This window comes from Chroicocephalus ridibundus, chromosome 19 (genome assembly GCF_963924245.1).
Source record: "Chroicocephalus ridibundus chromosome 19, bChrRid1.1, whole genome shotgun sequence".
NCBI classification, from domain to species: domain Eukaryota; kingdom Metazoa; phylum Chordata; class Aves; order Charadriiformes; family Laridae; genus Chroicocephalus; species Chroicocephalus ridibundus.
Genome location: NC_086302.1, coordinates 9,019,086 through 9,043,465, shown reverse-complemented (window position 1 = coordinate 9,043,465; position 24,380 = coordinate 9,019,086). Strand labels below are relative to the sequence as shown.

The 24,380-nt window shown below is 48.8% G+C and overlaps 1 protein-coding gene across 3 annotated transcripts in view; it reads right to left on the bottom strand.

Moving 5' to 3' along the window:
- The window catches only part of LUZP1 (leucine zipper protein 1), a 40,679-nt gene extending 24,997 nt beyond the window's left edge, over nt 1-15,682 (bottom strand). The window contains exon 1 of one of the 3 annotated variants that reach the window (XM_063356016.1): nt 15,564-15,682. The gene's annotated coding sequence lies outside the window, so the exon portion shown is untranslated. Of the gene's footprint in view, nt 1-9,536; nt 9,725-14,310; nt 14,443-15,563 lie in introns of those variants that run through there. The other 2 variants (XM_063356018.1, XM_063356015.1) reach the window with 2 other exon arrangements.
- Between the last annotated feature and the right edge of the window lie 8,698 nt (nt 15,683-24,380).

The following is a 24,380-nucleotide window of genomic DNA, read 5'->3' as shown; positions in this document are numbered from 1 at the left end:
CATGCTGACAGAGTTGGATTTGATGCCTTCTCACTCCCTGCTGCATATTGTCCCTGCTATACACACTCACACACTGCTATCCCAGGCATTCACACAGGACTAATCTGGGCTAAAACTAACCTCATTAAGGTAAGAAACAGTGGACAGGAAAATGTTTGTCCCAGCATGAAGGAGTAGAAGGTACGAACAAGGGTGAAAGTGAGCAGCACAAGAGTAAGGAAGGAAGAGGCAGAGGAAGGCACCATTTCTCCATCAGCGAGACTTCTGACCGCCCACAGCTGCCAGGAGCATTCCCTAAGGAAAACAGTGACACAGGTCTTATTAGCTCCCACCTACATAAATACTTCAGCAGAAGTGGATTTGCGTCCTGAAAGCTTCGTGGATCTGCACTTCCAACTCTGAACTCGCACCTTGCTGGAGAAGCTAGTTCCCCCGCACGACACCGGCAACGCAGGACCTGCTCTCGCTGCCACCCTGCATCAACGCATTCCTCCACCATGTCAGTGAAAGTGGCTGAAGACACTGAGCTCAGGGTCACAGAGGCAAAGGCTAACTCTGCAGATCTATGGAAGGACCTCACAAGTCTCATCAGGGAAATGACAGACGACATTCAGTATAGATCAGCATCAAGTTACAGACATGGAAAAAACCCATCCTAACTTTATACGTAAAATAATAATCTTTCAGCTTACCGCAACCATTCAGGAAAATACCAGCTCATTGTTCCACAGTGGTCAAAAAATCAAGTCTAATACTATGAATTATTAGGAAATAAGTATAGCACAAAAAAAAAAAAGAAAACATTAATTTGCCATTGTATCAATCCATGGTGTGCCAGCATCTCCAAAGTTGTTTGCAGTTCTGGTCCCATCTCGGCCTCTGCTGCCAGATAGAAAAGATATGCAACAAAGATGCTCAAAAGTGTGATTCCTGCAGAGGAAATCACTGACAAACGAGAACTATTTAACCTGGAAAATTAAACGACTCAGGAGGAATATGACAGATTTATAAAATCATGAATAGTTGGGGGAAGAGGGATATGATCAAATGTTCACTGTCTCTGCAATCCCGATAAACAAGGAGAGATGCCGCTCCTCATGACATGCAGATAAGCTGTTGGACTCTGCCACAGGATGCTGGGGACGCTGAAAGTTTCCATGGGTTTGGGGCAAACAGATAAAGTGACACCACAGATGTCTTTTGAGGGTTAGTAAATCCACAGAAGCCACATCCAGCTCTGTAAATCCCTGTGCCACATGGGGACAGAGGTTGGGGGAGCACACAAGAACTACTTACCGCAGGTTTTCCCTGTTTCTACTCTCCTCCCTAGGGCCCTGTTCTTAGCCACTGCAAAAATACTGGGCTAGATACACTTGTGGTCTGATCCAGTACAAGTGTAATGGCCTTGGGTAGGAAAGTCAAGCCCTGCTTATAATCATAAAAGAAGGAAAAGATCCGGCCTGCTAGATTTGCATCAGGAGTTGGGTAAAACAAGGATTATGACAGAGATGGAAACCACGGATAGTGGCTCTTCATTTACAGGTCTCTGCCTTCTCCAGCAGGCCAGGCACAGTAGCAGCTATGCTTTGCTTTATGACTTTGACCAGATGTAAAAACCTTGGACCCCACATTGCACAACAGCATGGTTTAACAGTAAAGGTAAAGAATGGGTTCATCTCATCCACACATCGGCCTTCAGCACACTCCTGGAGGCGGGCAGAGCTACAAGGAGAAGCCAAAGCAAACCCAGCATCCAGGTCTGCTGGATCCTCTGATCCTGAGGCTGACACAGAAGGCGACACAGGTGACCTGCTCCTGTCCTTGGTGTTTTAAATTCCGAGAGGTCTGTGCATGGCTAGACAACTCAAATATGTTGTCTGGGGCTGGACATGGGTAGCTTCATGCTCACTTGCATGTTGTTCAGCGCCTGCTGTTTCAGAAAGGCTTTGACTCCACACTTGCCCAGAGGTGGAGGCCCTGCAAGGAGGACGCAGCAACACATAATTTCGCAGAGGGAATGTTCTGGTCTCGTGTCACAACCCAAGACAGAGCTGTCAACAGATTATTTAACAACTTTATCTGCATCTTTTCTTTCTTTAAGCAAGTACTTCTGTGCCAGCCTCAATGAACAAGACTCTGCTCATCGTCAAGAGCAACATACAATCCTGCTAACTAGCCTAAACTCTGAAAAAGGAGACTGATCCCAGGTTAGGGAGGTTCTCATCTCGGAAGTGTAAAAAACATAAGCTTGTGAAAACGGAGAAAGAACTGGGACATTCAGACTCATAGCTGTGCTGGTAACTCCTTTAACCCTTAAACCAGGTAAGAGTCACACTGTATAGCTGAAGAAGCAATAGACGTGAGGTATCTTGACTTTATTAAAGCTTTTGACACTCACACATGGATTCCCATAAGCAGAGTAGGGAAACACATGTCTCGACGAAACCACAATGAGCAAGAAAGCCCAGGACTGTCTGAAACTGTCCCCTGATTCAGTGTGAAAATGAGAAGCCTTTTCAATAACAAAAAAACAGAGATGGTAATAACTTCTATGGGAGGTCACACAAAGGTCTGTGCAGCCCAAAATCTGCCTCTGAAGATCGCCAGCAATGGTTGTTGGGGGAAGAATATAAGAAACATGACAAACAGTGATCTTTCCTCTCTTATGTTTTCCTAGTACAACCCCTCCATACTGTCTGCTGAGCAGTCTCATTAGCAGCACAGGTAATGGAGTGGAAAGGTGACTGGACAACATAGAGATGCCACCAAGCTGAGAGCAATGGTGAGCCCAGAACAGAGAATAATCCTGACACACAGGAAGAATACTTCAGAACCCAAACCGAAACTCACCCCAGTCCAAGCCCTGCACTACAGACCACAGAACCACCTAAACAGAGAATGGGTGGACTCACAGCAGAAATAAAATACAGAGGTAAAAGCAGGCTTCCACCTACCTACAAGGTCATCTTTTGTGAAAAAGGCAAGTCGTGCTCTGGACACATTAAGAGAAGAGCTGTGCGCACAGCAGGTGGAGTAATTTTTCTGTTTTTCTGAGGACTTTGGGGCCTGAGACACGATACTGTCTTCAGGGCTTGGCTATAGGGCCGCACTGCGGAGTACACAGCCACGCAAAGGGATCATCGAGGCATCGTCGTGTTATCCAGGAATCGGCCAGAGACAGCAGGTAGCTCCGTGCCGCATGGAAGATGCAACCACAGTGCCACGCAGGGCTCAGAGGCACAGCTCTTCTCACAAGCTGCTTGTGCTGCTCCTCGGTGGCTCACTCCCATGTCCCTCTCACAGCCCACCTGTACGCCAGGCTCAGCCACCCCCGGGGTGAGCACAACCTCAGCACCGAGTGCCCCACTCAGCTGCAGTGCCACGGGTAGCCAAGCGGCTGCTGAAAACCAAACGTGAGTAAGGCAGCCCTGTGGCACCCCTCCCAGCTCTCCTACATCGGGAAATCCGACTGCCTGACCTCCAGATCCTACCCAGCCCTACCTTTGTATGGTTTGAGGAAAAAACCTGGTTTAACTCTCTCCTTGAACACTCCATCTCCTTGGACAGTACCTGTGGCCCCCAAATTTAGCCTTCTAAAGCAGTGCATTCAATATAAGAGTGTTCAGGAACCTTCCACAGATGAAAAAAAGAAAGCGGGCAGCACCATCAGATAATTGTTCACCTGATCTCAGTTTGCTGCCTAAGGCCAGGTGGATGAATGGCCCCTTGGAGACTGCACTGTCATCCCGCTGACCAAAGAGAGCGCTTAAGGGTACACCTGTATCAGTACGTCAGCCTTGCTTAGGTCTGCCATCCACCCCAGGGCCAACTAGTACGGAATGAGCCCCCCTAGCCTATTAAACCTGCGCTGCCTCCAAATGGGACAGTCCTTGCTAACTCCTGAGCCATCCTGAGGAGGGGCCCAGGAAGGTCTGGGTCAAGCTGTGCCAAGAACCGTACAAACATAAAGATGGTGATTCATGGCTCAGGATTGTCTTCTAGTACTCCCTAGTACTAGTAGGGAAAATCTTTTGGGAACAGCTCAGACAAACAGCCAACTTTTAGCTGCATTTTGGGAAAGGCGTGCTGTCCTCTCTGCACACCTTGCCCTGCACTTCCTTCCACTCTGTGTGCGCAGGAGCTTGTCCTGAGCAGGCCTGGCAGGCGCTGCGCAAGACCCTCAGACCAATGGCACAGTGGCACAAGGAAATAAAACGTGACCTGAATCATTCCGATTTTAATTTTTCATTGATCTTTACTAACAGCCCTTTAACTCAATAACCCCTAGCAGACATCTAGGACTAACTACTCTGATAAAATTCAATATTAAAGCATAAGGCCAGTTTTAACTGTTCCCTTGTAGGTCCACTTTATAAACCACTAGATTACTATCCACCCACTGAACAAAAAAGCCCTGCCACTAGAAAGAAACACAATCATCAGAATCCCCCAAATCAGTAAAAGTTTTACTCCAGTCTCTGGAAAATTGCTCTAGCTGGGGTATGCCTCTCTAGGGTACCCTTGGCTCGTCCGTGAGAAGCTTGCCCTAGCCTAGCTGACATCTGACAGCCTCCCTGACACAAATTCAGCACTTGCCCTGCTTAGTGCAGATGCGGAAGATGAAATTGCTGGGACTATTTTAGGACACTAAATCCTATGTATGGGGTGTATGGACAGCAGTGCTTCTGCAGGTGTGCTCAGCAGCCTGCCCTGTCTTGCGCTTGCAGCCAAAACACACGGGGCTGAACGAAGGCTGCAATTAGTAGCAATTCAGACTCATGGAAGGGCCCCTGAGGAAGCCAGGGAAGATGAATCAGGTTACAGGTGCCACTGCTGTTGCTCCCAGAGCAAACCGGTGTTTAGACTTGAACTGTAAACTTCGAGTGGCAGGGCTGTGTCTTCACGGGAGCCTGCAGCGCACTGCACACATGCATGCTGGCCGTGTCAGGACTGCAGCAGCTCACACGTGTGCTGGAGCCCAGCAGCACCAGAAACACTGTGCGACCATGCAAGCTTTTGGACAAGCATTTGTTGGAGAGGGAAGAGACTAGCAGCATCCCCCAGCTAGCTGACTGGGGAGCAGCAGGAAGCAGTCAGCCATTTGAAATGCCTCTGGCACGAAGGCTGCAGGGCTTGGGTTGCACCATGCAGCCCACCTGCCGGACTCCGCTGTACCGCCAGCATCATTGCAGGCTCGAAGTGAACCTTTCGGCGCAGAGGGGAGACTGTGTACTATGTGCTCCTTTTGCAATCCATGAAATCCATGCTCCGCTCTAAAGCAAGACCTTGGGTGCTGTTACAAAACTGAGGCTGCATCGCCAGCTTGGGGTCTCTTCCAGAGGTACTCAGGGTGCTCTGCAGGGAGCAGCCAGCTGAGCCGAGTGAGCACCTCGCAGGCCGGGAGCCGGCAGGACGGCAGGCGGGCAAGACGAGGCACGAGGCACCAAGCAGGAAGCCCTGCGTTAGCACCGGGTACCCCACCCACTGCATGCACTGACTCACAGGCAACGCAGCCAAAGCCTGTGCGATTTCTCCCTGAAGTCATTTGAACTAGGTGGACCTCAGGTTTCACAACAACTTGAGCAGGTAAATGGTGGCTGGCTAACACACTGTGAGTGATCTCCAAATCCTTCATGGCTTCCCAACACAAACTCAGGAACTCTGTCCCCTGGCTGTACCACAAATATTAATTGTGATTTTGAACTCCCTTAATAACGACAGGCTTTTTTTTTTTTTCCTGCAAACTCCCATCCTGTAGCTTCAGAATGTATCTTTTTTGTTCACTGACAAGTGTGAAGTGAAATGAAAGTAGGTATTCAGGAGCTTATGTCACTCTCTTAAATGCGATTTATTCAAAGACGACAGCTGGGTAGGATTGGAAGACTGTAACAGGAGTATTTGTGTTCAATTTATTGCTGAAAATACCCTCATGTAACAAAAAAATAAATAAAAATAACTTTTAATAACAGATAACAGCCTGGATCTTTTAAGGAATATGCTGCCTTTGTGAGAGCACACTTGCAGCTGTGGGGACTTAAACACCTTAACCTCAAAATTAATACTCCACGGACAACGGGGAGGCTCCGAGACAAGCCACCAGGATGGTGTTATGACACTGCTCAGTCATGACATTGAGAACAGCCCACGTAAAACCCTTGATGAATTTACGGACAGAATATTTTCACCTGCAGGCTGAGCATCTCAAAAGGACAACAGGCGTTTCATGCGCTGGACATACAGCATTGCACCAGAAGCTGGGCAAATGGCCCAGAAAGGCGAGCACATCTCACTGCACTGGCAGGCAGAGACCAGCCACGTGCCCTGCACTACAGACGCTGCTCCGGGCTAAGAGCTGTGAGGGAAGACTCAATGGTCTCCACAAATTAGAGGTCCAAGGTCTGGTGACTGGACGGGGGATTCAGCAACCACTGTTGGCATTCTCCTTAACGCAGACAGCAGAGGGATACCTGACCTCCACCACCTCTTCCCAGAAACGGGCCTGGGTTATTCCCCATTCGCTTGCATAAAGTGACTCCTTTGACTAGGGTGGGCACCAACACAGCAGAAGAATAATTGTAACTTCCCAGGGAAAATATCATCCTCAGCATCCAGCTGGTTTTTTCAGTACGCAGCTAAGAAGCTGTTTAGGGTTAGCAGTGTGGGACTGGATTTCCAGCAGGAAGGTGCTGAGCAGCACTTCTCCCACAGACAGAGCTGAATACATCACCACCCTCAAACAGGGCATGAAAGGGTTAAAGATGCCAACCAATTCATGACTATCATGGGAAAACTTTGTTCAAAATTCTCAGTTTCATGCTGCTAGAAAACCAACGATCTTGAAATACCCTACATTAAAGCAAGAAAGAGGCAGCTTTACTGGGCAGCCTGCATTTGCTTTTATGTCCACTGGTATCTAATGGCCAATGAGTACTCTGGACAAGAGACAGACAAATTCTATTGCTCTTGAAGCACACATGATGTGCGAGCATTACTCAAGATGTTAATAAGGAAATCTGCAAGCTTAATGCCAAGCATTAATTTATCTGAATCTCATCCTAAATGAATCAGAGCCAAGAGGGCATATGCTCTTCTTACCACACGTTTAAGAAGTGGAGAGCGAAAAACAGAGCATAAGCCACAAATGGCAGCAGAGGGTCTCCCTCCAGCACTTTTCCAGTGCTTGGCTGGCTAACCTCACTTCCTCCCTTATTTATGTGTCCCTTTTCCCCTTGTACTGCCTGGACTGAAGGAAGGAAGGATGTTTCACAGGAAGGAAGGACTGGCTTGGCTGTACCGAGTCGGGATCGCGCCGCTTCCCCCACCTTCTACAGCGGAGGGAAGGAGTGGGAAATCCACATTTTTTTGTCTCACCCTGGTTGCCAGTAAGGGGATGAAGTTAACCCCAAGCGTCACAGAACATAGTCCAGCACCTGCTCCAAGCAGGGTTAGTGTCAAAGCTGGAGCAGGTTGCTCAGGACAGCATCAAGTTGTGAAAATCTCCAAGGTCAGAGACACCACCCCTGGGGCCCTGTTCCTGCGTCAGACCAATCTCGCAGTGAAAATTATTTTCCTTTACATCAAGTCAGAATTTACCATGTTGCAACTTCCTGCGCTTGGGTCGGGGCAATCTCCAGCATCAGTACAGGCTGGGGGATGAATGGATTGCGAGCAGCCCTGCAGAGAAAGACTTGGGGTAGGTACTGGTGGATGAAAAACTGGACATAAGCCAGCAACGTGTGCTTGCAGCCCAGGTGGCCAACGGCATCCTGGGCTGCATCCCCAGCAGCGTGGCCAGCAGGTAGAGGGAAGGGATTCTGCCCCTCTGCTCTGTGCTGGTGAGACCCCCCTGCAGCGCTGCCTCCAGCTCTGGGGTCCCCAGAAAGACTAGAGAGGGTCCATAGGAGGTCACAAAAATGATCTGAGGGCTGGAACACTTCTGGGAAGAAAAGCCAAGAGAGTTGGGATTGTTTAGCCTGGAGAAGAAAAGGCTCCCGGGAGACCTTGTTGTGGCCTTTCAGTATATAAGGGAGGTTTATAAGAAAGACAGAGACTTTTTACCATGGCCTGTAGTGACAGGACAAGGGGCAGTGGTTTCAAACTGAAAGAGGCGAGGTTTAGCTTGGACATAAGGAAGAAATTCTTTATGACGAGGGTGTTGAGACACTGGAACAGGTTGCCCAGAGAAGTTGTGGGTGCCCCATCACTGGAAGTGTTGAAGGTCAGGCTGGATGGGGCTTTGAGCAACCCGATAGAGTGAAAGATCCTCCCAACTCTCATGACACTTCAGACACCACCTCACCAGTACCAAGCAGAGGAGAACAACCTTCTCCCTTGACCTGCCCGCTGTGCTGTTACTCACACAGCCCCACATGCAGTCACTGCCATGCTGCCGATGCTTTGCTGACCCTGTCCAGCCTGTTGCGGCTAGACCTGCTTTTGCAGAAGAGAGGTGCTGTGTGCGCCCCACCAGCACAGCGGGGCTCCGAGGCAAGAACTGTGCTGAGCACTCCCAGACACTTGCTCCAGCAGTTGCAGCAGTCATTGGAGGCACACAGGGCAGAGATCTCTAAAAAAATAGGAAAGGAAGAAAAAAAAATGGGCGGGGGGAGGGGAAGCCCTGATCTACAAAACAGCTCAAAATGTAGGCAGCAGAGGAAAAAGTGAATGGAGATTATGCGTGGGTAAGGGCTTGGGAGCACGCTTCTGTTATAAGACAGTCAGAGAAAGCAAGCTAGAGAATGGGGCTTGCCACTACTGCTGCTCGGGGGAGAAGCAGGGAAGGTGACCCAGGCTCAAGGAGTGTTACATGGCAATCAAGGTACCACACAGCAATCAGGCAGTGAACTATTTTTCTGTACTCAGCAGTTGCCGTTTGACTCTGCTTGCGCCTAAAGCCTGCCTCACATCCATAGCTATTTAACGCTCAGGTATCAGGACCTCGTTTGCTGTCTGTGCTCCACAGATTAAGCACTGAAGGAGCCCCTTCCATCTTCCAATCACCGCAGGAAAACGGCCCCCCCACCTCCACAGCAGGTTATAGCATTGCTCCCGCATTCACCTTCAAACACACAGTTTCATAGCTTTCCCAAAACACTGATGATACTCGCTCTCCCCTTCACAGTACCTCTGTGACAGTTCATTTCAGACAAAAAGAAATGCCCTATTCCAAACTATGCATCTTGTTGCTATGCTCTGCCCAATGCTACCTGAAGGCAACATCCAGAGAATTTAAGAGCATATGCAGGCAGTTTATAATATACTACAGACAAATCTCACATAGAAACATCAACACCCACATGTTTCACAGGATACTTTTATGCTAAGACATTAATCACACTCAACAACATTAAAAACAATCCCAAACAGTAGCTATACAGAACGGCATATAAACGATGGAGTGAGAAGTTTCATTAGGATTTCTCAGCTGCTCCAAGTTCAAATTCTCACCACGACACAGTACCAGCAGTTATTTATTATCACACAGGAATTACTGTTCTCCAGTAGAAAGAGACATATTTCCAAATTGTTCACACTACCTGAGGAATTAATGTTTTTTCAGCTCTGTTCCAGATCCTAGGTCAGGAGTCTCCTTTCTATTCTGGTAAATTCCACTAAGATATCACCTGTAACAACAAGTTCTTGAAGCAGTTTCATAAGATTTTCCCTTTAAGGTAACTCACTGCACTCCCACGTGAGGCACAGGCACCTCAAAGGCACAAGCAGCTGAAAGTGCTGCAGTGGAATCAGATGATCAGCACAAGCTTGGAGCCTCTGCAGCCTCCTTTAAGCTTTGGAAACGTATCCTGAGATTTTCAAACCAACCCAACAGGGAAGCCACAAGCCAGTGCTGTAGCTTAAAATCCAGATAATGCATACAAAAGCCATTTATATAACAGCAATTTTGAGAATGAATGTGAAAACAAAGCCTGACAGATTCTGCTGCAACACGTAATGTGGATGCAGCACTGCAGCAAAATCTGTCATTCCCAGCTGTACGGTGCAGTGCTGCATGCAGCACGGTGTGGCAGAGCTGATGACACCAGAAAGCAGAGTTATGCTGCCAGGCACCCGCACTGCACAGCCTTGAGCTCTTTTACCTTTCTGTAAGTGTCTGGATTGCATGCAACAGAGGAAAACATAAAAAGTAAACTTCCAAGGTAAAGAGAAATGTGCTTCAGCTAATTAAAGTGTTGCTTGAGCTTATGGTCATTGTAACCAGTCATTTAGAAAAGTACATTTTCAGCTTAGGATGAAGGTACAGCTTTAGAGGTCAGTTAGAACACTGCAAACCATATATATATGGGAAGTAGAGACACAGGTCTGACCACATCACACCACAACGTGCTCAATCTTTCGCCCCTACACCATCTTTTCTTACTGTGGCACCGCACTTCTAACACAGCATGCCTGCTGTTGCCCACTCCTCAACCCTTGGAGCAGGTGTGAGCAGTTGATGGGATGACCTGCAACATGTTGCCTGCTGGCTCCCAGAGTGGGAGAGGGGCTGTCCTGCGGCAAAGGCGGTGTGCCACCGGGAAGTACATTCCTCAGCTGCCCAGCAGGACTGCTATGCCATGGCACAGGTCAGGCCCTCTCACATCACCTGCCTACAGAAGCAGACGCTCTTCTCTCCTACCGTGCAACCTGACACATGAGCCCCAAGCTTCAGGGGTTTTGTAATATTAACACCAAAGCTGATTCCTACCAGGGCTAAGAAAGCATCTCTCATCTCCTGCTGCTCTGCTTTTCCAAAGGCATGCCGTGCACACTGGAGGATGTGTGTCAGGTCTTGGCCACAACACTGTCTGCCGGGTGTCTGAATGAAATCTGTCCGGCTACTTGAGCCAAACGATCTCGAATCCAACCAAGGAACACTGGTTTTCATGGCAAAAAGTCTTATTTATGTTCATCAACGCCCCCCACCAACTATCAAGTTTGCAATTTGAAATCACAAACCTCAAAAATGGCTAAGTTAATGAGTTAATTTGATACTAAGTGAGGTTTGACACTATGGCCTAAGCTGTACAGCAGGTCAAACCATGACTTAATCTACAACTTAAAAACCAATTAGCTAAGTAAATTCAGAACTGTAAGTGTTTACATGCAGGGGCTAGTCCATGCAGTACTGATTAAAATCGTTAAAGCCTACACTTTTTCCTTCATGACTGGAAGGGGCAAAACCACCATACATTCCTCCCAAACCAGGGCAGATGGTGAGGGGGTAGTGAGGAAGCCAAAATTGTTGGGACTCAATAAATACAGGAACTTTTCCACTGAAGTCCTCCACACATGGCGTCAGTACTCCTGCTGCCCAAACCTGGGCAGTGCTTTGTGAGAGCAGGAACTTTGCAAAGGCAGCACATCCAAAGTCACCACAAAAGCAAGATGGTGGCAGAGATACAAACGCAGGCACATAGGAAGCAACGCTTAATACGCTCAGGGAAAGCTATCACTGCACAAGTGACCTCATAGAGTTTGGAGCAGATGCTCAGACTGAAGTTTTACAGTCATTTTTAGGTGGCCCTGCACTGCACCTGACCCCTTCCAGCCCCATGCTCCCCTCCCCCGGCCAGACAAAACCAATACTAAGGCCAGGCTGGGAATTAGGTAGGGTTAAAGGCAGTCGGGGGGAGACTGATGATTAATTTTCACCCAGATCAGCTCCCTCCACATGGCTGCACAGAGTTTACATCAGCTGGGGTAGGGCTGGAAAGGGCACCCAGAGGAGAAAGCGTCCGGGATGAGGGGAAAGGCAAACTCACCTCCTCCACCACAGTGCCCACCTGCATTGACGTAGCGCTGCCCAAAGCCATGGCTGCAGAGGATGTGAAAATCCCTGCCTCTCCTCCAAGTTGACAGAGTTGCAGCAGTGAGCAGCAGCTCTCATTTGCCCACTGTCACACAGAAACAAACTTATCAGCTGGTGTTTCCTTGTTATAGCTGTGTATTTTGTCAACTTTGTTCCAACGTGAATAACTGATCCATTTCGTTCCTGGGAGTATTGGTGTGGATCCCAACAGCTTCCAACATCAGCAGAGCTTATCCAGGTCTCGTGGCAAAAGGCTGCATAGCTGAGTATAACATTAAAACTCCTATTTTCTACACAGACCTTTACTGTAACAGTGCATTCACCTTTCTGGATTGCATTTCTAAGAGACCCTCAAACCTTCAGGAATGGAAACGTTAAATTTGCTGCACAACCACTGGAAGAAAGTACTGAAATAGTCTAGCTCTGTTTTACAGAGAAGGAAACAGAAACTGCCTGCGCATGGTGTTTATGCTCCTGTGCATACTGCCGGTGCGCTTAGGTAAGGCTGCTTGTTGCACCTGTGGATCTTACTCCACCCTGGCGAGGGTTAAAGAACACAGGGCTGAACTGTGCCTTACAACCCCTTATCTGCCCAGATTAGGGCCTCCGCAGGGAAACATCACTGCCCAAACCGACAAAGCCAGAAACACAAAAAGATTAAGGCCTAAACTGCCACATTTTGGTGGCTGAAATCCAATGCCACACTTCATATTTGATCATTTCAAAAAGCGCTCTGATTTTCAGGCTGTTGAATCAACCCAAATGCCACCAACTACGTGGGAACGGCAGTGCCTTCTTGGAGTCATGGTGGTTATGGAGGTTCCTAAATCTGGCAAATTATTAAAGGCAAACTGTTTGTGGGTCTTCCACCAAACTGATTCTGTCACCAACTCTAAACCCTGAAATCCAGAGAGATGTGGCTGTCCAGAATGTCTGCAGTAGGTGGCTGCAGTCACCACCAGTGGAAAGCTGCGTTCCCCTGTTACCCTGGCAAACACGGAGATGGTCCAAACGTGGACACAGAGATGAATCCCACCTTTGGTGACAACACACAGGAGATTAAATTAAGGGACTCAAAGCCCTCCGAAGATGCAGCATGCCTAAAGCAGAGGGAATAACAATATGGAAGGGTGAAGCAGACCACCAGCACCAGGGATGCAGGAAGTGCTGGCAAGCAACACTTGCCTATCAGCTCTCACCAAGCATTTCCAAACACTCGTGCTTTCTTCTTCACACATGCAGATCCAAACATTACCCAAAGCAAAATGACTGTACAACAGGCCTTAGACTTGTGAGGATGTAACTAACAAAACCATAAGCATCACAACTAGTGCTCTCCCTTCCAATACGTTTTAGGGGTTCTTATGACCTGCACTGCACTAGTTAGTGCAAAACATATTACTGCTACTAATTATCACCATCATGTGAATCTTCCAATCCAAATGGCCTCCTAAAGAGATTATTCGCTTAATTTTAGCGTAACAATTTCATCAAAATTCTCCTATTTGTTATTTGGCTCAGTCACGCCCAGCCACACTTTCTGAAAACCTTCCATGAGGAAGGATGCACATATTGTCTGGTTCCTCACCAACCACAGCCCTTGGTGGGAAAGAAGGGTTTAGCGGAGGACAAGCACAACCTCAGAGTGCCTGTGTACAGTAAGGTCATGCTCAAAGATGTAATCACCAACCCATTTTAACAAACAAAATAATGTGGTCTAGATTGTAAGGCATACCAGGCTTTTAAACATTACCATTTCTGGTAATAGCCATATTTGAGAGTACTTTTTTAACAAGAGCTATTTTTGTCTACACTTCCTAACTCGCATTAAATAAATAAATTCAGTAACTTATTCTCAGTTGGGCCAATTTTCAGAGCACAGAGAAAGACAGAGTGCTAGTGAAGACTACACATTCCCATAACTTATTTTGACTTCCTAGAAAGTAGAAATCGGTCAGATTGCCCTGTACTGGAGTGAAGAAACTTTACCATGTATATGATTATGGGGAAGCTGAGGCTGAAGGCCTGCTCAGATCAGACTAGAGGCATAGGGATTACTTAATGGAGACCTGCCAACTCTTGAACTGCTCTGTTCTCCCACACCCCTGTACCCCGATTCACTCCTGCCCGCAGGAACTTTCAGCCACACGTCCAAAAGAAACACAGCAACCACCTCTCCGTGTCCTCCTCCTCCTCCCCACAGTGCCTGGCCTGGCATGGAGGGCTGGCCGCCCCACCCAGCCCCGGCTGCCAGCCGGCAATCCCGGCCAGGGGTCCCGCACCCCATCACTCCCTGGGGGCAGGGGGTCAGCCTGCCAGGCAGCGCCGACCGTTTGCTGCTGTCCCTACCGCCGTGGAGCCAACACAATGGAGGAATTATGCTCCTGCAAGTGCTGTGGACACAAGATAGCCATGGAGCACGCTGCCCCTGAGGAAATGCGTTGGCTAGCCATGGGCTGCATGAACGGACCAGAGCACATAGCTGTCGGTTTGGAACTCACAGAGAGAGCAGAGACACCGAGGGGCACTGTCCCTCCTCACGATCCAGCAGGCCAGGAGATGCGTATCTCTGCCAAGAGACTGTAGGCGTGTGGTAAGTAACTACATTTTTTTCCCAGAACGCTGAATGCCTGAGACTACTCCAGGGTTGTAAAAATACTTCGCCCTTTCGCTGTCATCGCTGTGTGGTACCGCGCGGGGAGGTGCTCACTGTCGGCCGGAGACTTGATAAGGAACAACCCCAACACAGGCTGCAATGATGAGCACTCTTTCCTGTGATTTTTGTGGAAGATTTTAACAGAATTTACACGCCAATTAAAATCTAATCCCATTGCACGTAACTCAAATGTGCCGATTAGTTGGGACGGTCACTTTAACTTGTGTTTAATTGGTTTAAAGGCTTCAGATGTAGCATTATAAGATTAAAAAAATGCAGATTTGCAATGAAAGCGCAGTCACCAAGGACAACCACTAAATGCCTGCTACTCCGCTTACTTCGCATACCAGCACGAGGGGCACCTGGCAAAGCCAAATGTGGTACTTTTAAGAAATTTTACGAAGAGAAAAAGCAAAGTTTCACAATGCTCCATCAATGAATTCCCTCACGACGGGGGAGCAAAGAGGGCTAAAGGGATTAACAAAGACAGAGCATTGGGAAAGCTCACATATAAAAGGGAGAACATTATTAATGATACGATAAATGTGGGTGGGCTGGGGAAAGTCAGGGGAATTCAGAAAAAATAAGCAACAGGAAAGGGAGTATGTAGCTGCAGCAAGGGGAGGCGGGGAGGGGGAAAAAAGGTTATTTACAGAAACAGAGCGCCTGGAAACCTCCAAAATCAACACCACAACCCAACGGTGCGCACCGAGGGGTTTAGGACCTTCCCCGAAGGCAGCCCTTGAGGGTTCGTGCCCTTCCCGGGCGGGGACCGAGCGCTGGCGGGGCCGCTTCTCCGGTCAGGAAAGCGGCTGTTCCGGTCACGTCGGAAGGAGCCCGACGGCGGCTCCATTTCCGAGCGGGAGCCGAGGCCCCGGCGGGCGCCTCAGGGCCGGGTCGCCCGCGGTGTGGCGGCGGCGGGGTCCCCCCGCCGCCGCCACACCGCGGGCGACCCGGCCCTGAGGCGCCCGCCCGGGCAGGGAAGGCGGTTTGCTGTCCGCGGAGACAAAGCGGATGCCTCAAATTCCTCCCCGCCTCGCCGGTGTGGCGGGGCTGCGGCACCCCCCGCCCGTAACCTCGTCGCCCACCTCTTCCTACCTGGGCGGCGGGGAGCAGCCGGGTCTCCCTTCCCGCCGGCGGGACAGCCCGGGCTTGGGCAGCCGCAGCCCGCGGGGGGCTCCAGGCTCGGGCGGCGGGTGCGGGCGCTGACAATGAGGGGAGGGACGGGGGACCGGGCGGTGCTTGACGTCAAGGGGAGCGGGGCGGGGGCTGCCGGGCCCGGTCTGGACGCGGTGCAGCTCTGCGGCGCCCTCCCCCGATTCTGGGAGAGGGCGGTGAGGGAGCGTCGGCCATTTTGGGGGGGTGGGGAGCGAGGCGGGCCGGGCTGGGCGGGCGGCGGGGGGTGACCTCGTGTTAGCGCCGAGGGGCTGCCGCCGTCTGAGGGAAACGGGGAGGCGGGGGGTGGGCGGCGGGGGGCGGGGTGTAGATGAGGCCCTCTGATGAGGAGTTTCCCCGTGGGTCTGTGCAGGACAGCCCTCCAGACGGAGTCCCGCGGTGGTTCCTCCCGGGACTGCCGCCGCCTCGGGGCTCCGGAGGGGCGAGTCGGTGTGGGCACTGCCGGTGCCGTCGCAGGCGCTCCCCCCCACGCTAACTCATGTACAAGAGACCCGTCTCCCAAAAAACAGGGCTGAGAGCTGCGTGCCAGAGGGCACAGAGAGGTTCGTCCTCCAGGGCCTTCGTATCAACACCTCCTTCTGTGTTTGTCTGTCAGAAAGTTTGCGACTTGGCGTTGAATCGAGTGGGGACTGTGGTCGTTTCCACCTCTGGTACGCGCAAAGATGTTTAGATGGAATCGGAAGACCAGAGACCTTCCAGCACTAACTGGGAGAAGCTGCTCCAAGTGTCACTCGGCTGGAAGCGAAGCCCCAGGAGTTAGTGAGGCTGACCCGGAGGGTCACACCGAGGGGCGGTGGCTCGGTACTTTCGTATGGCAATTGCCAGCTCAGTCAACAGAGGATCCAGTCAGCAGCCGTCATCCCTTCCAGCCTCCTGGCCGTGCAGCTGGACGTGGCAGTCTCAGAATGCGTCGTCCCCTTTTGCCAGTATATATGCTAGGTAAAAGTGTATTTCCAACTCTTGTTTCATTTCAGACAATGCAAAAGGAAGGTGCTTTGAGCACTAGGTGGTTTGGTTTGTAACACTCTGATAGAATATTGTCCACGCTGTCATACTGAGTTAAAATATTACTCTTTGGTCCTGTTTCCATAGCACGCTCTGAAATATACTTGTTCTGAATGAAGTATCAACACTTTAAAGTGAGTTTTCTTGGTTTACAGCTAAAATCCAAGCTCACACAAGGATACAGAATGAACAAGACCGTAGTTGTAGGCAAATTGAGGAGGGCTTGTGCACAGCCATTCTAAACGGAGAAAGTATTTGCTTCCCTGAAACTTCACCTGCACACCAGCGTTCAGCAGCAGAGGCACATGTTACATGTGCTCTGCGGTGCAACTGCATTCCACATTTTTTTTGGTTCTCTGCTTTACAGTTACTGCTTCTAATTTCCAAACTGGTATGAGGGAGGTTTGCTAATGTAATGCCAGCTCTTGAAATCCATCTATCAATGGCATAGCTGGGTGTAACTGGGAGATTAAATGGAAAAAAAAAGGTAGTTTTTTATTTCAGCTAAATAAAATTTAGCACATGCTAAATGCATGTGCTCCAAGCTTGCCAGGAGTTGTGTACATTAGAGCCTAGGTTGCCTTCCATGTGCTTCTTGGATCTGCTGTGCTGGGACAGAGTGTGCTTGGGTACTTTTTCATAGAGAGCTTATGGTGAAACTCACTGCTGCAGCATGATATTGGCACCGAATGTTCATAAGTATTTCAAAAAAGCAGGAAACAAATAACGGGAAGAAAATTTCTGTCGAGGGCTGCCAGGGGCCCACAACAAGACCTCCTCTGACTAAACAAGAGCCTGAAGAAATGTTGGGAAAGTGGTGGTGTACATTTGGCATATTTTTCTACCATTCCTCAGGCATAATCTACTTGCCATTGTCTTCAATAGTTTCCACAGTGAAAACAGCTGAAAGCGTATCAAAAGCCTTAACGCTCTCCTGGATATGGGTGGGTGCAGCCAAATAGAGAAGATCCAATTTTATATCAAGTTCTCAATACAGAGAACATGAAGGAACTTAGAGCACCGAGATGTTTGGAGTCCAAAATGTCTGGTTATGAGGCCAGAGGTGAAGATGGCTCAGGTGGCATTGGTCCTGCAGAACCTGCTCACAGTAGGAGCAAAATAGGGGGTGTGGGACACACTCATCTTCTGGACCAATTAGTTGAGAGATGCTGTGTTGGTTGCCGCCCTTACCCTTTGACAGGCTCAGCTGATATGTGCTGGATGCTCAGCAAAAGGCTTCCCCATTCAGGGACGTCCTAAAGGCCCAGAGCTCTGCTCTTGGGCCCTGATTGCACTATCAAAAGTTCCACTGGTTGGCAGAGGTCAGACTTTGGAAATGACAGTTAAGTCACAACTCTTGAAGAGGAGTCCTCCCTGAAGCCCAGGGGTGAACCCTGTTCCAGCACGAAGGATTTTGAGACCTCCTGCACCATGGCCTCCAGGAGGACGAGGACAGTAACCACCTTGCAGCTCCACTCCTCCTCCTCTAATATGCTGTGGAGAAAGCTTTATCCCAGGGCAGAAGGGGGTCATGGGTCTCACAGTGTGCATTCACCTTCCTTGTTCATAGTTCAGTCCCCATCATTATGAAGATGGAAGTTTGAGCACTGAGATGGACTCAGGGGCTCCAGGGGACCATGTTCAAGAGAGGATGAGACAAGAAGGGACAGAAGAGGGAATGTGTCTCCCCAGGGCAGAGCCTCTCCTTAGTGTATCCTTCGTACCACCTGTGTGGGTCCTACCTGGTCATTGTCATTAGCAGTGTCCACTGGCTGCAGCAGTCTATGCAGGATCCTTCCTGGCACCCAGGTGGGCTACTTAGCAGCCATTGAGGGGACATCTGAGGAAGACAGGTTTCTACCAGTGGTGCTGGCACCCTTCTTTGGGTTTGGAAACACAGCACCCATCCTTTCAAGCCAAGCGATAGCCATTGCGACCATGGCTCAGGCCTTGGTGTGCCTTCCTCAAGCAGCAAAGCGATCAAGAGCTCACTATGGACTATAAAGAATGCTCCTCAGTCTCCTGTGCCACAGGATGCCAGCAGCATTTGGACAATGAACTGCTGCTGGAAGGAAAGTGCAAGGCAAAGGGTTAAGTCCTTGCCACCCAGCAGGAGTGACGGGAGGCAGGCGAGGTGAGGTGTGTGGGAACAAACTGAGATGAGGGGAAATAAAGGGTGAGAAAGAAGCCCTTCACCAAGGCGGCATCTGAACCAACATCTGGGTGGAGACTCCTGTGAGAGGAAGAGACAGTGAGTGGAAAAACAGGGAATGACAAATGTCAGACCTCCAGACACATGTGGGAGACACCCTGCCTGCTGCGCGTGGTGCGGAAGTGGCATGGCTGCAGATGGTGATACAGTGGCTGCGGCAACAGGGCTACAGCTGCCTAGGCAGATATCTCAGAGAAAAGGAAAAGAGGAGAAATAAGGAAGCTCTGGCTGCTCTGAGGGGAAGGAGCAATTTTTTTTTTTTTTTATTAATGGGGACTTAGTGCAGTCAATGGAAGGACTAGACAAAAGGACAGAATGGGACAAGTGGAATGGGGAGTGCAACGAGGTGAGGAGGGGAACCCAGCTCTTAACTGGACTGTTTTTGCTAAACAAAAGGTATACAATTGGCAGGGAAGATGGGAACAAAGTAGGGGAGCCCAGCTCACACTGAAGAGTAAAAAGGACAGGGAGGGGGGAAAGCTACGCAAGGAATGGAATGGGAAGAGGCACAGGGGCGCGGAGGAGGAGGTTTGCTAGTGGTTACACTGCTGGTGGCCTGCACTTGCTTAGGGTGGGCTGACAAAGACCACTTTGCTTGTGGGCAGATATGGATAGCAAGGTGGGTTAAAGCTGGGAGGGAAGTAGCAATCTCATTCTTACCTGGAAGAGTATCACTGTGGAGTGGCAGCCTCCATTCCTTATGGTACCTGATAGAAAAGGTAGTTTAGTACCAAGGGTGTAGGGTGTAAGTAAGATGGGCAGATTTGACCAGAAATGGTGGTGGGAGGGGAGATGACAAACATCCGTAAAATCATGAATAATATGGGGAAGCAACAGAAGCTGTCAGCATTATCTGACAACAGAGGACCCACATGGCGTAGTAGGTTTAAACAAACAAAAGTAGCTCATGCAGTTTATGCACAGCTTGATAACGTGAGAAGTGGATAGCCACAGGATGCCATGAACACCAGAGACATGAGATTGAAAAGGGATTAGACAGGCTCGCAATGAACAGATTTCTCACTGGCTATTAAAAATGTCTATCTGAGTCATCTCCCAGTTCGTGAAGTCCCTGAACTGACTCTTCAGATATTCTTGCTATTCTGTTCTTCCTCTGTTTCTATGGTGAATTTAAATGAGGTGTCTAAGTTGATCTAACAGCTTGCTGCTGATGATACATGCAGTTCTGTTTCCCTCCTCCTGAAACTACATGTGAGTCTGTGATGCTTCTGTTGCACCAGTTCTGGCATTTGTTCAGCTCATTCAACTGGCAGAAGACCAATACAGAGTGAATACTTTCCTGCCAGTTTAGTGAGTTGAACCAGCCCACTGTTTTCTGAGCCAGTGGTATCCATCAAATCAAAATTTCTTGCTTGTCTCTGCAAAGTAAGACTAGAATTTTTTTAAATGGAAGTGTAGATTCCCCTGTCATTACCTGATTCCAGGTATTCTGGCTTGAAGTATTTATAACCTCTTAAGATCCTGGCATTTATTGAATTAGTTTCTTAAAGCTCCTAACAGAGCTGGAGCCTTGGCTGCGTGAGGTGCCACACAGAGTTTAGGAATGTTATTAAACACTGTAAGCAGGAAAAAAGAAACAGATGCATGCTTGTGTGGGCAGCAGTGCTGCATAGCTTGCTAGTCTTACATCATTATCAGCACTCTGTATGGCAACCAACATAAGTTTTGTTGGGTATGCTTTTTTTCTGTGCGCGGGTGCATGCGTGTGTGTAACTGTTTCTTGTTCCTAGGATCAGCAAGATACCACCATTGCCTCCCCTAGGACCCTGCAGCCATATCAAGGTACAGTAATGAAGGCACGGAGAAGCAAGCAGCAACATCAGAAGCAGGTCTATGTCTTAGTTCGTACTGCTGCAGTCTTCCTCTTGGTCAAAAAACATATGCTGTGGCATTGCAGTGAGAGTCCTCCCCAAATCAAGGATCTTCGTATCTGTCTTCACCAGCTTCATAAGGATCCAGAACCTGACATATCTGGAGAACACCAGGATGGGGAGTGGCAGCTGCCGGGAATAATAAACAGGATTTGCACACACAGAAAGCAGGGTTTATCTGAATACATTAGACATCTACACTACAGATTCTTCCATAGAAGTCTCATTTCAGTCTTCCTTCCTAGACAGTGGAAATATTCATAGAATCATAGAATCTTCATGGTTGGAAAGGACCTTTGAGATCATCGAGTCCAACCATACACACACAAAAAACCCCCAAACCCCTACAATCTCTGCCACTAGAGCATGCCCTGAAGTGCCAAATCTAGACGTTTCTTAAATCCCTCTAGGGATGGTGACTCAACCCCATCCCTGGGCAGGCTGTTCCAGTGCCTGACCACTCTTGCAGTAAAGTCATTCTTCCTAATATGTAATCTAAACCTCCCCTGCCACAGCTTCAGACCATTTCCTCTGGTCCTGTCATTATTCACCTGGAAGAAGAGGCCAACCCCCACCTCTCTGCACCCTCCTTTCAGGGAGCTGTAGAGGGCAATGAGGTCTCCCCTCAGCCTCCTCTTCTCCAAGCTAAACATGCCCAGCTCCCTCAGCCTCTCCTCATATGCCCTGGTCTCCAGACCCCTCACCAGCCTGGTAGCTCTCCTCTGGACACGCTCCAGCACCTCAATGTCCCTCTTGTACAGAGGGGCCCAGAACTGAACACAGCACTCGAGGTGAGGCCTCACCAGTGCCGAGTACAGAGGCACCATCACTTCCCTGCTCCTGCTGGCCACGCTATTCCTGCTATTGTCATTAAAGTCAGTTGAGTTTAGGGAGTGTTTCACCCCTTCCTGGAGCAGATGTCTTAAAAATGTCCGCTGAATTAGGCCTACACATGGGACCAGACGGGAAGCATTTGAAGGTGCCAAGCATGCTTGGAATTGTAATTTGAAGATTGCTTTCTATCATCTTTGAAAAGCCCTGGTGATTGGGAAAAGTTCCTGATGATGAAAAAAGACAAATGTCATACCTGTTGTCAAGAATGGCAAGAAGGAGGATCCAGGCAACTATAAGCTGGTCAGTGTCAGCTCAGTCCCTGGGAAGACTGGACAGCATATCCTCCTGGAAGCTATTTCCAAGCACATCAAGGACGAAAAAGTGACTGGGAGCAGCCAGCAGGGATTTACCAAGGGCCAGTTGTGTCTGACGAACCTGATTAACTTCTACAATGAGACAACAGCCTGTGTGGGCAACAGGAGGACACTGGATGTTGTAGTGATTGATTTTAGCATTGACTTTATCAAGGCCTTTGACATGGTGTCCCACAGTCTACTTGTAGGCAAGTTGGCGGGATTTGGACTGGGTAAGTGGAGTGTGAAGTGAATGAAAAACTAGCTGAACAGTTGGGTTGAAGGGGCAACTAGTTGCTAGGGCGTTCTTCACAGATGCACACTCATAGGTCAATAGTGTCTTTATTAATGGCCTGGACAATGAGCTGTCTTGTACTCCCAGCAAGTTTGCAGACAGTACCAGATCAGGGGGAACTATTGCTATGCTGCAGGGCAGGGCTGCTACTCGGAGGGACCTCGGCAGCTAGGGAAAAGGGCCACCCTCTCAGTAACAGATGCTGGCAACACAACTGCTGTGAAAATGTGCCTGTTATCACCAGAAGCTGGATGTGGTGTGTATATGAACAAGGCAGCTTAGAGGAAATCTGGCTGAGAGGGCTCTTATCTTCACTATATACTAACCTACTGTTATTTTCCTTCTGTGGTCACCCATGATGAAATCTAAATGCAAAATTTTTTATTGACAAGTGCATGGAATGTGCCTGGTCATTGGCATTTTCAACAGAAGCATCTTGGCTTCTCAAAACAGAATTCAGAAAAGTTAAATGAATTTTGCTGAAGCTGTTGGGAATTCCTCACCTCTGAGTGATAAGAGCTACTGAGCACTTGTAGCTGGATTGTCATAATGGAAATTGCACAGGAACCATAACTACAGCCATCCCTCCTGACTTTCCTTCAAGGGCTCTGAAGGTTTACTGCGGAGGGAGTAGTCTTACACATACGACATTTGTTCCTCCCTACTCCACTCACAAGGAAGCATCTTTGGATTGGTATGCATAGCAGTATTGCTTCAACTCACACACTTTCCATGACTATGATCAGCTTCCACCTTCGTTGTCTTGCCAGCCTTCAGTCATGGTGACTCCTCATTGCAGATGCTCATCCCCTTCTCCAGTTGTAGGAATAACCTGCGCTGAAATTTAATTGCAAGGTGCTGCAGTGAACACATGTGGTTTGACTTTTATTTAGCTATTTCTTCTGTTTTCAAAAATTTCCACATTATCATGGAAATAACTATCTGCTGGGACAACCCCAATATATACTTCTGTACAAATAAAAAAATGTGTTTTAACTTACCTGTGTGCTCAATACTGCAAGAGCTTCACTGGAGAGGCACTTAGAAATCATGCAGCCCTCATCTACCTTCTGTGAAATGCATTTGTGTACTCTTGACTGATCCACAGAGCATTAATGACATGGTAAATACGGACATTGATCTCTGAGACATGATAGCCTCCTCTTTTCAACTCAGAGACTATGGGGTGTTATTTATCTTTCATTTATGATGTTTAGGTAGTGTTTTCCTGTGCCAGTTCCATATAATTTTTTTCTGAGTTCCTGAAGCACTGTATCAAATATTTATCAGCATTCAGAATGGTGTAAAATTAGACCATGTGCCTTTTTAAATTAGACTATAATCTAATCAATGAAAGGGCCTAATTTGTTTGCTCTTGAATTAAACAGCGTCTTATAAAACCCCAAAGAATAGTAGTGAATCATCATCCTATGCTGTATTTTGCCATTACATTCATCATTGGAAATCTTCAAGAGTAGGCAAGACAGGAAAAGGACAAAAGCGTAGTTGATCCAGATAGAGCAATGGGAATGAATGAGAATGGCAGAGAATGGCAGTCTGGTGAAGTTCCCACTGACTGGGAAAGGGGAAACATAACTCCCATTTTGAAAAAGGGAAGAAAGGAAGACCCAGGGAACTACAGGCCAGTCAGTCTCACGTCTGTGCCTGGCACGATCATGGAGCAGATCCTCCTGGAATCTCTGCTAAGGCACATGGAAAATAAGGAGGTGATTGGTGACAGCCAACATGGCTTCACCAAAGGCAAGTCATGTCTGACAAATTTGGTGGCCTTCTATGATGTTGCCACAGCATTGGTAGATAAGGGGGGAGCAACTGACATCATCTACCTGGACTTATGCAAAGCGCTTGACACTGTCTCGCACGACATCCTGGTCTCTAAATTGGAGAGACACGGATTTGATGGATGGACCACTCGGTGGATAAGGAACTGGCTGGATGTCCACACTCAAAGGGTTGTGGTCAATGGCTCAATGTCCAAGTGGAAACCAGTGAGGAGTGGCGTTCCTCAAGGGTCAATATTGTCCCAGGATTCTCAGCTGGGAACTTTCCTTGGCTTTGGGTACTGATGTCAACCAGGCTCTTTCCTGGAAATGCCACCCCCCTGAGTCAGTGACCAGAATGCTCTGC